The following is a 12,112-nucleotide window of genomic DNA, read 5'->3' as shown; positions in this document are numbered from 1 at the left end:
AACTTGTTCGCACGATCAAATCACCAAAATAATACCTAGAACTACGAATCAGACACCAAATCAAATGAAATTTGAAAGAAAACTTTAAAACTTATATTTTCACAACCGGACGTCCGAATCATGTCAAATCAACTCTGTTTCTCACCAAATTCGGCAGACAAGTTATAAATATTATAGTGGACCTATACCAGACTCTGAAACCAAAATACGAACCCGGTGTCAATAAATCCATCATCAGTAAATTCTTAAAATCCTTAAGCTTTCAAACTTTTAATTTTTCATCAAAATTCCATATCTCGGGTTTGGGACCTCGAAATTCGATTCCGGGCATATGCCCAAGTGCTAAATCATGATACGGACCTACTGGAATTATCAAAATACTGATCCGAGTGTGTTTGATCAAAATGTTGACCAAAGTCAACTCAATTGAGTTTTAAAGCTCTATTTCATATTTTAATCCATTTTTCACACAAAAACTTTCCGGAAAATTATACGGACTACGCATGCAAGTCGTGGAATGATAAATAGTGCTTTTCGAGGTATTATGTTGGGACCAAACACACTCACGCAAGTATCCGCGGTCGTCAAGTAATAAAGTGACTAAAAGTCGGATGTCGAACCCACGAGGACTTATGATTAACTATTAACTAAATTAGCCTATCTTAATTATCTAAACAAGAATTAAATCTAAAAATATTTTATTCTAACTAATTAAATAAGAAAAATATAAATAATAGATTTTGAACAGAGAAAGAGCAGATTTTAAGGATCTCAATGTAATGAAAACGATCTAGGGTTATGGGCTATCTAACAATCCTATTGTATTCTTCAATTGAATTGACCGACTAATTTATCTAGCTTATTGGTTGACAGAGTTAATGCTCATAAGAATCTGTCGAGTTCTTACTCGCCTATTCAAGCTAACCTAACGCCTATATGTCTATGGAGTTAGAATCAACAAGAACGCATTTATAATTCCTGTAAATCAACCAAGCAAGGCAATTAGGTATATGTCTATCCTAACTACGAATCCGTTCCCCGATGCCCGAGTTCAAGAACTTGCCCTACTCAATCCTATATGCAATATAGAATTCCCACTTTCGAGTTCAATTCTAGATTCGTAGATAATATTCAATTGGTGATCAATCAATTAAATAATTAAGTGCAAGATTGAATAAATAAACTAATATGATAAATCAAGAAGTCAAAATCAATATCCGAATAACAATAGTCATGAAAGAACCACAACCCTAGAACGTGAAGTTTAGCTCCACATAGACATGGTAGCCAAACAACAAATCATATAAAGAAACATAAAAATTACTAAGTTTGGTGGGAGAAAGATGGAACTTGATGAATTCCGGCCTCCACAGCTTTTTCCTGGCTTTTTTCCTCTTCCCAATATGTTAGATGACCTAAAAGAGGCATTTTTTGGCTTATATATTGCGTACCAAAGTCGTGGGCCAAAGCTCTCCTATTCCTAGTCCAAATCGGCTTCAGGGATTGATGCTAAGGTGGATGCGACGCATCCACCTTGTCCTCCATTTCAATTTTTGCCTGCGAAGGTGGATGCGACGCATCCACCTTGTCCTCTATTTCTCAGCTTTGCATGCGAGGGTGGACGCGACGCATCCAGCCTTCTCTTCTACTTCCCAGTTTCGCACGCGATGGCGAACGCTATGGCCCAACTTCACTGCTAAGGTTGCATGCAGGATGATGTTTTCCTAGGTTGGATGCGACGCATCCAACCCTTCTTCCTCTGGCTAAACCACCTTTTCTTCATATTTTGCACTCCAAACACCTTAAATCGTCACACATAACTTAATTAGTCATAAAACCAATAATTAAACCATGTTGGGAATTTTAAAGATCAAATAACATCAAGAAGTGGTTAAAACATGGGTAAAGTAACATCAACACATATCGAAATATGCCAAACATCACTACCCCACACTTAAACCTTTGTTCGTCCTCGAACAAACCATCACTATAGTAAACAAAATAAAATTAAGCTCTTATCATTCAAAGCACACTACATCTATGACCATGGTTATTTGCTACAATTAGGCTCTAGACTATGCATCAACACACTTCCCTTTTCTTATGCCCTTCTTTAAACATATTCGAACAAAGACAACATGCTCACAACAATCCTAACCTCAAAAACCGACTCAATGTCACAATGCACTCATGGCTTGAACAACCAACATCATAGAGAAGTCTAATAACGTTACCTATCCCTCGTGAAACCATGTGCCCTCACAACAAGAACAAGAGAGCGAGTTCAATCCACACATTCGAATCTCATGATCAAATATATTTTAATGACTCACATATATCAAAGAAAATCGCTCACTCTCACAAAGAAGTCACATGCATGAAATTAGTACCATAGGCTTGCCCTTAATGTAAATCTCTACTAATGTAAGCTCGCTCGATCTAAAATCAATTAGGACTTTTTCATGGTTGTAATGTGGGCTAAGGGACGGGTAGGATATATTTAAGGAATAGTGACTCACCCTCCTAAGCACTTTAACACATCATCAAATAACTTAAGCGCGAATTCTTCAACACCCTTTCAATTTCACCAATAATATCACTTCAAACAATATTTCCTCTTTCTTTAAGCACTACTTTAATTCATACCCACTAGCAAGAACAAGACAACAATTTATTCATTTATATTTTTCTTTGCTTTTTTTTTTTCAGATTTTTCTCTTCTTTTTTTTTTTTTTTTTTCAATTTTCGCTAGTGGTGTATTATTTTACAAAATAAGTGCACCCTTCTTTCTTTCATTGGTTCCACTCAAAAGTCACCCCACACTTAGTCCCTTCTTACTTCTTTTAGCGCTCATCTAACAATTAAAGTGCTTTAAGAGGTAAAAGGATCAAAACAATATCAATTAAGAATAAAAAGGGTATAGGCTTGTAATGTGGGTACCAAATAAAAGGTCTACAGGCTCAAAAGGGTTAACTAGGGATAGATTTTATTTGTGATAAGCAATAAGCTCCAAAAGATCAAAAAAATCCTAAAATCATTTTTTAAACCGAGCATCACCTAAAATTTCGCTTCAACTCACATACCGGGCAAGTTCTAGACACAAGTACACTACATGGACTACACAAAAACCTCACCACACATGGCACATGACTCGCTAAGGACGGTCACATTCCGACTCTCAAACAATGCAAGTATTCACGGAGCAACGAGATATTAAGCATTAAGCGCAAAGTGAACACAAGTCAAGAAAATGAGAAATAGGCGCCACAAAACATGCTATCCGTTTTAACAAGGCATCATCAATAATTTCAGAGTGAGAAGGGAAGATATTACATATGTAAAAGCTTAAATATGCCAGTATCAACCAAGTCAAGGTCACCTAGGTTCATCATTCTTCCTCCTTTTATTCCCTACATTCCTACTCTACTCTAAAAAGAAAACAAAATTACCCGGTTCAAACTACATCTCATGGAAAAGAACCGAGGTACAAAGAAAAACCACAGGGGATTATTACTACCTAAAGAAAGCTAAAAGACATATTTTGAATTTTTGTTTAGACTTTAATCCCTCAAGAAAACTGTCTAGGAGATCAATCGTCGGGAAAAGTCCAATTTTTCTACTTTTTTTTTTATTTTTTTTTTTATTTTTTTTTTCACAAAAGCTACTACACTTAAGGATGAGTACTACAACTAAGCTAAAATAGCACAGAAACTCATCCAAACGATCCCTCACCCCACACTTAAAATTTTGCAATGTCCTCAATGCACATTATAAATAATAAGAGGGTAAACGAGACTCCCTGGTAGGCCAAAGGCCGAAGCAATAGCGGCTCACGAGGTACTCAGACTTCCCCAGGCATCGTCCTTTGTGTGGGCACCCCACACTTAGTCCTCACCATCTAGCTCGCTTTTGCACTCTTCTAATGGCTTTGCTTCCTATGCTCATAATCCTACAAAACAAAAATAAATACTAAAAAATAATAAAAATAAAATAAAATAAAAAGTGAACAAAAATAAAAGAAAGCAGTAACGCTGGGTTGCCTCCCAACAAGCGCCTGATTTAACGTAGCAGCACGACGTGAACCACTTTTTTGCCTCCACCTCGAACTTATGAATTGAGCCCCTAACATGGCATCCAGTTTGCGGCTATGCTCCAGTGGTGGGGCTACAAAGATAACCAGGCCAAGTAATAAATTTTTTACTCTACACTTCTCGGCCTTTAGATGAGGAATGTATTTTTTGCTTTTTGGCATGACAAATTCAAAAATATAGGCATCATGTTCCTCTTCCATTGACTCCTCCAAAGGCTTAGATGACTCGATTTCCATGTCATCATCCAAATACAATGTCGAAAAATATTTAGAATGAGGACCAACATGCCCCAACTTTAGAATTGTATTACTATTTATATCCTCATATGTGCACACATTAGAGTCTTCAAATATAACATTATCTGCTACCTCGCATGGCTCTAGTGTACTTTTCTCAACATGGGCATCATCAACAGAAATATGCTCGAATGATTGGCTCTCCACTTTTAGCTCCTCAATTTGGCGTATAAGCTCCTTTTCAGCTTCTGACAACTCATTACTATTTTGTTGGGCGATAGACGCAACAACCTTTGCATTTAATTTATCTTGCAAGTCGTGAATAGTAGTGACAAATTTATAGATCCCTTGTCCCAGTTTAGATCTTCCCTCTATAAAGTGTCTCATCCCATCAGTAAGTTCCTCATGTTGAGCTTCATATATTTCTAACTTTTCAGCCTGTTCTGCCAGCCAAGTTTGGCTCAAAATCTCCTCTTTTTCAAAAATTTTCTCTTGCTGGTACTCGCTCTCTTCATTCAATTCTTCCATATTGGCCTTCATTCTTGTGATTGCTGCCCTCATTCTTTTCATATCTTTTTTGAGTTCATCCTGTTGCTCTGCTACTTGCCTCAGAATATCCCTAATATATGCATCAGGCTCCATATCCTGCACTTCATTGCCCCTATCAAACTCAGAAATATCATTAGAAAGATCATAATAAGGGCTCAGAGAAGGATGAACAAAATTAGGACAACCATCCCAATGGCCATCTTGACCACCACACATATTACAAATATTCCACTCAAAGGATTGAGATTGTGCGCACAACTCGCTCCTGGGAACATTCTGACAATTTTTCCACCAGTGGGGTCCTCCACAATATGGACAAGGATCATCAAAATAAGAATAACCATCATTCGAATAATTTTTATTCCAAGATGCCATGCTAAAATAAATAAAAAATACTAACTAAAATAAAATAAAAAAAAAACATGAATAGATAAAAAAAATGTCTAATCTAGAAAAATAGCAAATTTCTAAGTCTCCGGCAACGGCGCCAAAAACTTGTTGCGACCAAACACACTCACGCAAGTATACGCGGTCGTCAAGTAATAAAGTGACTAAAAGTCGGATGTCGAACCCACGAGGACTTATGATTAACTATTAACTAAATTAGCCTATCTTAATTATCTAAACAAGAATTAAATCTAAAAATATTTTATTCTAACTAATTAAATAAGAAAAATATAAATAATAGACTTTGAACAGAGAAAGAGCAGATTTTAAGGATCTCAATGTAATGAAAACGATCTAGGGTTATGGGCTATCTAACAATCCTATTGTATTCTTCAATTGAATTGACCGACTAATTTATCTAGCTTATTGGTTGACAGGGTTAATGCTCATAAGAATCTGTCGAGTTCTTACTCGCCTATTCAAGCTAACCTAACGCCTATATGTCTATGGAGTTAGAATCAACAAGAACGCATTTATAATTCCTGTAAATCAACCAAGCAAGGCAATTAGGTATATGTCTATCCTAACTACGAATCCGTTCCCCGATGCCCGAGTTCAAGAACTTGCCCTACTCAATCCTATATGCAATATAGAATTCCCACTTTCGAGTTCAATTCTAGATTCGTAGATAATATTCAATTGGTGATCAATCAATTAAATAATTAAGTGCAAGATTGAATAAATAAACTAATATGATAAATCAAGAAGTCAAAATCAATATCCGAATAACAATAGTCATGAAAGAACCACAACCCTAGAACGTGAAGTTTAGCTCCACATAGACATGGTAGCCAAACAACAAATCATATAAAGAAACATAAAAATTACTAAGTTTGGTGGGAGAAAGATGGAACTTGATGAATTCCGGCCTCCACAGCTTTTTCCTGGCTTTTTCCCTCTTCCCAATATGTTAGATGACCTAAAAGAGGCGTTTTTTGGCTTATATATTGCGTACCAAAGTCGTGGGCCAAAGCTCTCCTATTCCTAGTCCAAATCGGCTTCAGGGATTGATGCTAAGGTGGATGCGACGCATCCACCTTGTCCTCCATTTCAATTTTTGCCTGCGAAGGTGGATGCGACGCATCCACCTTGTCCTCTATTTCTCAGCTTTGCATGCGAGGGTGGACGCGACGCATCCAGCCTTCTCTTCTACTTCCCAGTTTCGCACGCGATGGCGAACGCTATGGCCCAACTTCACTGCTAAGGTTGCATGCAGGATGATGTTTTCCTAGGTTGGATGCGACGCATCCAACCCTTCTTCCTCTGGCTAAACCACCTTTTCTTCATATTTTGCACTCCAAACACCTTAAATCGTCACACATAACTTAATTAGTCATAAAACCAATAATTAAACCATGTTGGGAATTTTAAAGATCAAATAACATCAAGAAGTGGTTAAAACATGGGTAAAGTAACATCAACACATATCGAAATATGCCAAACATCATATTAGAACACAGAATTACTTATTAAATTTAAAAATGACACTTTGGGTCATCACAAGTAAATATTATTATTTATATTAATAAGGATTAATTTATGTTTATAAGATGTTAGCCATATGTTTGTAATACATTACATTGGATCTTGTTGAAAAAAAATTTAGTTATTAATATGAATATTTAATTAGTTTATTTCAAAGTTCTAAAATGTTTCTACCTCGAAAAAGTATCGACATGTTACTCGTCAACCTGTGAAACTTCAGATACCCTATCTCCAAACAACATAACTTCACAATTCCTTGAATGTGTCTTCAACTCGTCTTCTTTGGCCTCGATCCATGAACATATTCTCCCAGTCCATTTGGCCATCTGTTTCAGCTTAGTTTGATATCTTGTTATGAGAAGCTTTTTTAATAATTTCCAATAATGTAATAATGGACTTATGCTTCTTTGATGAAATTACTAAAAGACTCACATATCACTTTTAGTCCTAGGGGAAAATTGAGATATAACTCATGTTCCAGGTGACTCTTTAATTAGTATAATTATTCAAATATTGGATAGCATTTATGTAATTCCTCCATTCTTCAAAGGTATATGCACTTGCAGCTTCCCAAAAAAGATCTTTTAACTTTTATCTTTGAACAACAATTTACAATTATCATATAAATGCCGCACATAAAACGTGTGATCAACTGCTGCTATTATTTCTTCAAGTGCTTCTCTCAAGCCATACATATACTATACAAATCCATATATAGTTACATTTTAGGTTAAATTAGACCGTAAGCCATTTGGTAACGAAATATTAGCAATGCAAATTAACATATTTTAGAGACTTTACCCTTTGTCTATTGGATTGAAGGTCCACCATGTCTACATGTCTTCCAATGCTTTCAATTAATTGTTCTAAAAACCATGACCATCTAACTTTGCATTCTGCTTCAACTACAATAACTGCTATTGAATCTTTGATTCTTTCCATCCCTAGCTACTTCATGCATAAGCTTATCGCCAAATGAACCTTTTAAATAAGGGTCTACATCCTTCTAGAGAACTTTTTTTTTTTTTTTTTTGGTATTTATACGTTAGAAACTATAAAAGAGTTTTAGAGCAATGATAAAGTTATTTCCATACATGTGACCTACAAGTCACGGGTTTAAAACTGTGGAATCACCCATGCTTGTGTTAGGGTAGGCTGCATGTATGAGCTAAAAATTATCCTAATTATATGTGGGCCGAGTCAACGTTGAGAGAGCCTTCGAAGACTGATGATGTTCGACCAAAAATACATATATTTAATCATTGTTACCTCATATTCTAGCAATTTTTAATCATCTCTTCAGTATTAATTATATTACGTTATGCTTAATATTATATATTAACTGTAGAGAAATAATGCGATGTGAAAATGAAGAGATTTAGAGCAAAATTAAATAAAACGCGAAAAAAAATAAAGAAAATTAAAAGAATAAAATAGAAGGAGACAAAGGGGGACACCTCTGGTGATTGTCCCCCAGAGAAGAAGACAAGAAAAAGAAGAGATACAATTCACAAAAATTGAAATAAACACCTAAGCAGGCGGAAAGCTCACTGGCCTGGACCCTAGGTGCCTCATTTTTTCTATTTCGTCCGCGACAAAGTTACACGGTCCCAACTCATATAAAAGGTGTTCTAAACTTAATTTGGAGAGGACCTAACATACATTGAAGGAGAATTCAAGTGGGGGAATACGGACCACGCTTGGATGAGACTTCTAATTAGTTTTTCTTCTCTTCTCTTCATTTAATCTCATAATTTATTAATTCTAGAGTTGTGGGTGCTACATGAACGTTGTGTTTTGAAACTTGAATTGTTCTTATTATTTAATCGTATTGGTTTATTTATTCAATCTTGCACTTAATTATTTGATTGCTTGATCACCAATTGAATACTATCTACGAATCTATGATTGAACTCGGGGGAAGAAATTCTAGATTGCATATAAGATTGAGTAGAGCAAGATCTTGAACTCGAGCATCGGGTACGGATTAGCAGTTAGGATAGGGATATACTGAATCACCTTGCTTGGTTCCTATACGGAAATTATTAATGCATTCTTACTAATCCTGATTCTATAGGAATATATGCGTTAGGTTAGCTTGAATAGGCGAGTAGTACTTCGGGAGAATACTACGAGTAATATTAACCCTGTCAACCAATAAACTAGATAAATTAATTAGACAATTTAAGTGGAAGACTCAACGAGATTGTTAACCAACCCATAGCTATAGAATATTGTCTTTCATTAAATTCGTGTCTACTTTCGCCGACTTGTTTTCTATAATTTCTTAGTTTTCGACTCTAGATTAGTATAGTTAAATATCCATACTTTAGAAAATCGCTTGAATAGATTAGTTGTCTTAGTTTATTTAGTAAATAGTTAATCACAAGTTCCTGTGGGTACGATATATGGACTTACAATCCTATATTACTTGTACGACCACCTATACTTACGTGTGCGTTTGGGAGCGACAGCTGCCACGCGTCATCAATGTGTTCCCAACAAAGGACGAAGGCGAGGTCGAAGTGATCTGACGAAAGATGAAGACGAGGACAAGCAGACTCAACTGAGGAACGAGGACGAGCATTCCCTTAGAAGGACAGTAACGGCTAGTTTTTGTGATAAGACTTTAAGGAGAATATTCCAATGAATATTCCTCCGATCTATATTGTTAGGTTTTTTATTGTCCATGTACCCTTATAAATAGAACGATATGTAGCTACAAGAGGGGATTGGACCACTTATTGTAAAAAATAATACATTGACATTCTCTGAAGATTCTTGTTTTATTACATACATACAAAAGATACCTTTTCTTTAGATCTATATCTCACCTTTTTTTCACGATCCAAGGAGAATCCGAATATTCAAAGGCTCATCAATCATTTATCATTGTTAGGAGAAATATCAAAGAATCTCATCCTTTTTCGGTTAACTCATTTACATTTATTTACATAAATACTATTATATATCATTCATTACTATTTTATTGTTACACATTTATTGCTATTTGAACGGTATTAGTGATATTCACAATTACTAGCTCGTTCCATAGAAACATTCGAAGAAACGGCCGATAAGTTCGTGACGGCATATGTCGAGGCCAAGAAAGCTCAAACAAGAGTGAACGACATTTTCGCCATTAAGCAATCCACAGGAGAGGGACAGAGGGACTTTTTAGCCCGGTTCAACAGGGTGAGGATGACCTTACCAAATATTTCCGAAGGAATGTCTGTCGCAGCCTTTTAGAATGTGTTGAGTAGAGAGGGTTCGAGGGCGACCAGAAAGCTACTAAGTCAGTTAATGAAGTATCCACCAGCCACTTGGGATGAAACCCATAATGCCTATTATGTTGAGGTCATAGCAGACGATGACGACCTCAACGGACCAACTCAAAGACTTGCCTCAGTACAATCCGATCCCAGAAAAGAACGTTGGGATAGTATAAGGAGAAATCACCCAGCATCGCGGCCAGGCAGGGGAAGACACCAGCCCTATGTCAGGGAACCCTCCTTTTGTTATGAAGATGGATCATCTAGGCTGAGACTAAGGACTCACAAGAACGATAGAGGTATACCTCCTTTGTTGTCTGCTCACAATTTTTGTGTTTTGCCTACAGAAGTGGTCTACGCTCTCGAGAAGCTCGGAACGAAGGTAAAATGGCCACCAAAGATGAGATCTAATCCCAGCATCAGAAAATCTGACGCCCTCTGCGAATTCCACCAGGAACGTGAACACAAAACAGAGGACTGCATCGCCCTAAGACTATAGGTAGCGAACTTGCTACAAAAAGGGCACCTCAAAGAACTACTAAGTGAAAAAGGAAGGAACACCTTAGCAAGGGGTCGAGAACGCCTAGGCCCGCCAAAGCCTCCTTCTCCAGCTCGTACCATCAATATGATTATTGGTGTTAATGACGATGCCTTTATCAACGACATCAAGTTCACCACCACCCATAAGCTCAACAGATCGATCACCCACGAACGGTACGACGGACCCAAAAAAAGTATCATCTTCGATGAGTCAGATGCCGACGGTTTGACTTTCCCTCATAGTGATGCACTTGTCATTACTTTACAAATTTTGGATATTGATGTTAAGAGGATTATGGTAGATGACGGAAGTGGGGCATGCATCATTCATCCTCGAGTCCTCGCACAGATAAGACTCGAGGATAAGATAATGCCACACTGCATCACACTAACCGGTTTTAACAATGTAGTTTAACGGACTTCACGGGAGATTACACTCCTTGTTCTCTCCGGTGGAGTAACTCTAGAGACAACATTTCACATCATGGATTAGGAGATCTCATACAACGCCATCGTGGGGCGACCATAGAACACCCCATGAGAGCAGTCCCCTCCAGCTTGTAGCAAGTGATCAAATTCCCAACACCTTGGGGAATATTCAGAATACGAGGGGAACAACACACGTCCCGGGAATGCTATCGAATCGTCATGGATAGCACAAAAACTCAACCAAAGAAAGATAAGGAAAAAGAAGCATAACAATCAATAGGGTCGAGGTCGCCACAAGATGAAGCCAAGGAAGTCATTACGGACCCAGAGATGGTTGAAGCCATAGAATTAACCATATAAGACCTCGACCCTGTCCAATTAGACCATAACGACCTTAGTAAAAAGGCCTACATCGGCTGCAAACTCCGAGAACCAGAAAAATTTAGTCAATTCTTAATAACTAACGTAGATTTGTATGCCTTTAGTCATGCAAATATGCTAGGTGTCACACCCCTTTTTACCTCAAAGAGATATGTTTATGGATAGTTGTGGGTTAAAGTATTTTTTCAATTAAAGTGACAATTTGAAATAGGGATTATTTCATTGTTTAGAGTCGCCACTTGGAATTGATTTTTGGTTGTTCCAAGCCACCTTTTATTTGAATCCCTAGTCAGAGGAAGGTTTGACTCTATTTTTATTGGTCTTGAAAATAGGAGACTGGGTAAGGAATTTTGTTGACCGGGGAGAAGGTGTAAAGCATTTCCTTAATCCCGTGGTTCTAGCATGGTCGCTTTATTGACTACATTTGACTTATATTATTTTTTGGACAAGCTATGCTTTATTTGTTTTTCATGTTTTACCTATCTGCTTTTATTTCTTAATTATTATAATTATTAAAGGATGATTTGGATAATATTACGTTGCTATAACCACGCTACGCAAGAATTGTGTGATCAAAAATAAATTTAATTAACTTATCATAATCACGCCTCACATACGAATCCAAAATCATGACAATCAATTATTTGTAGTACTTTTGAGAAATTACTATATTTGTGCTTGA

General features: G+C 36.9%; 1 long non-coding RNA gene across 1 annotated transcript in view; it reads right to left on the bottom strand.

The window, feature by feature from the left end:
- Positions 1-4,258: 4,258 nt before the first annotated feature.
- Positions 4,259-12,112, bottom strand: part of LOC138896915 (uncharacterized) — a 148,935-nt gene continuing 141,081 nt past the window's right edge. The window contains exon 2 of the long non-coding RNA XR_011410486.1: positions 4,259-4,294. This is a non-coding gene — a long non-coding RNA (uncharacterized lncRNA). The remainder of the gene's footprint in view (positions 4,295-12,112) is intronic.

The sequence above is a fragment of the Nicotiana tomentosiformis genome, chromosome 8, assembly GCF_000390325.3.
Source record: "Nicotiana tomentosiformis chromosome 8, ASM39032v3, whole genome shotgun sequence".
Classification (NCBI taxonomy): Eukaryota; Viridiplantae; Streptophyta; class Magnoliopsida; order Solanales; family Solanaceae; genus Nicotiana; species Nicotiana tomentosiformis.
The sequence above is the reverse complement of the archived record's forward strand: the minus strand, read 5'-3'. Positions and strand labels throughout refer to the sequence as shown.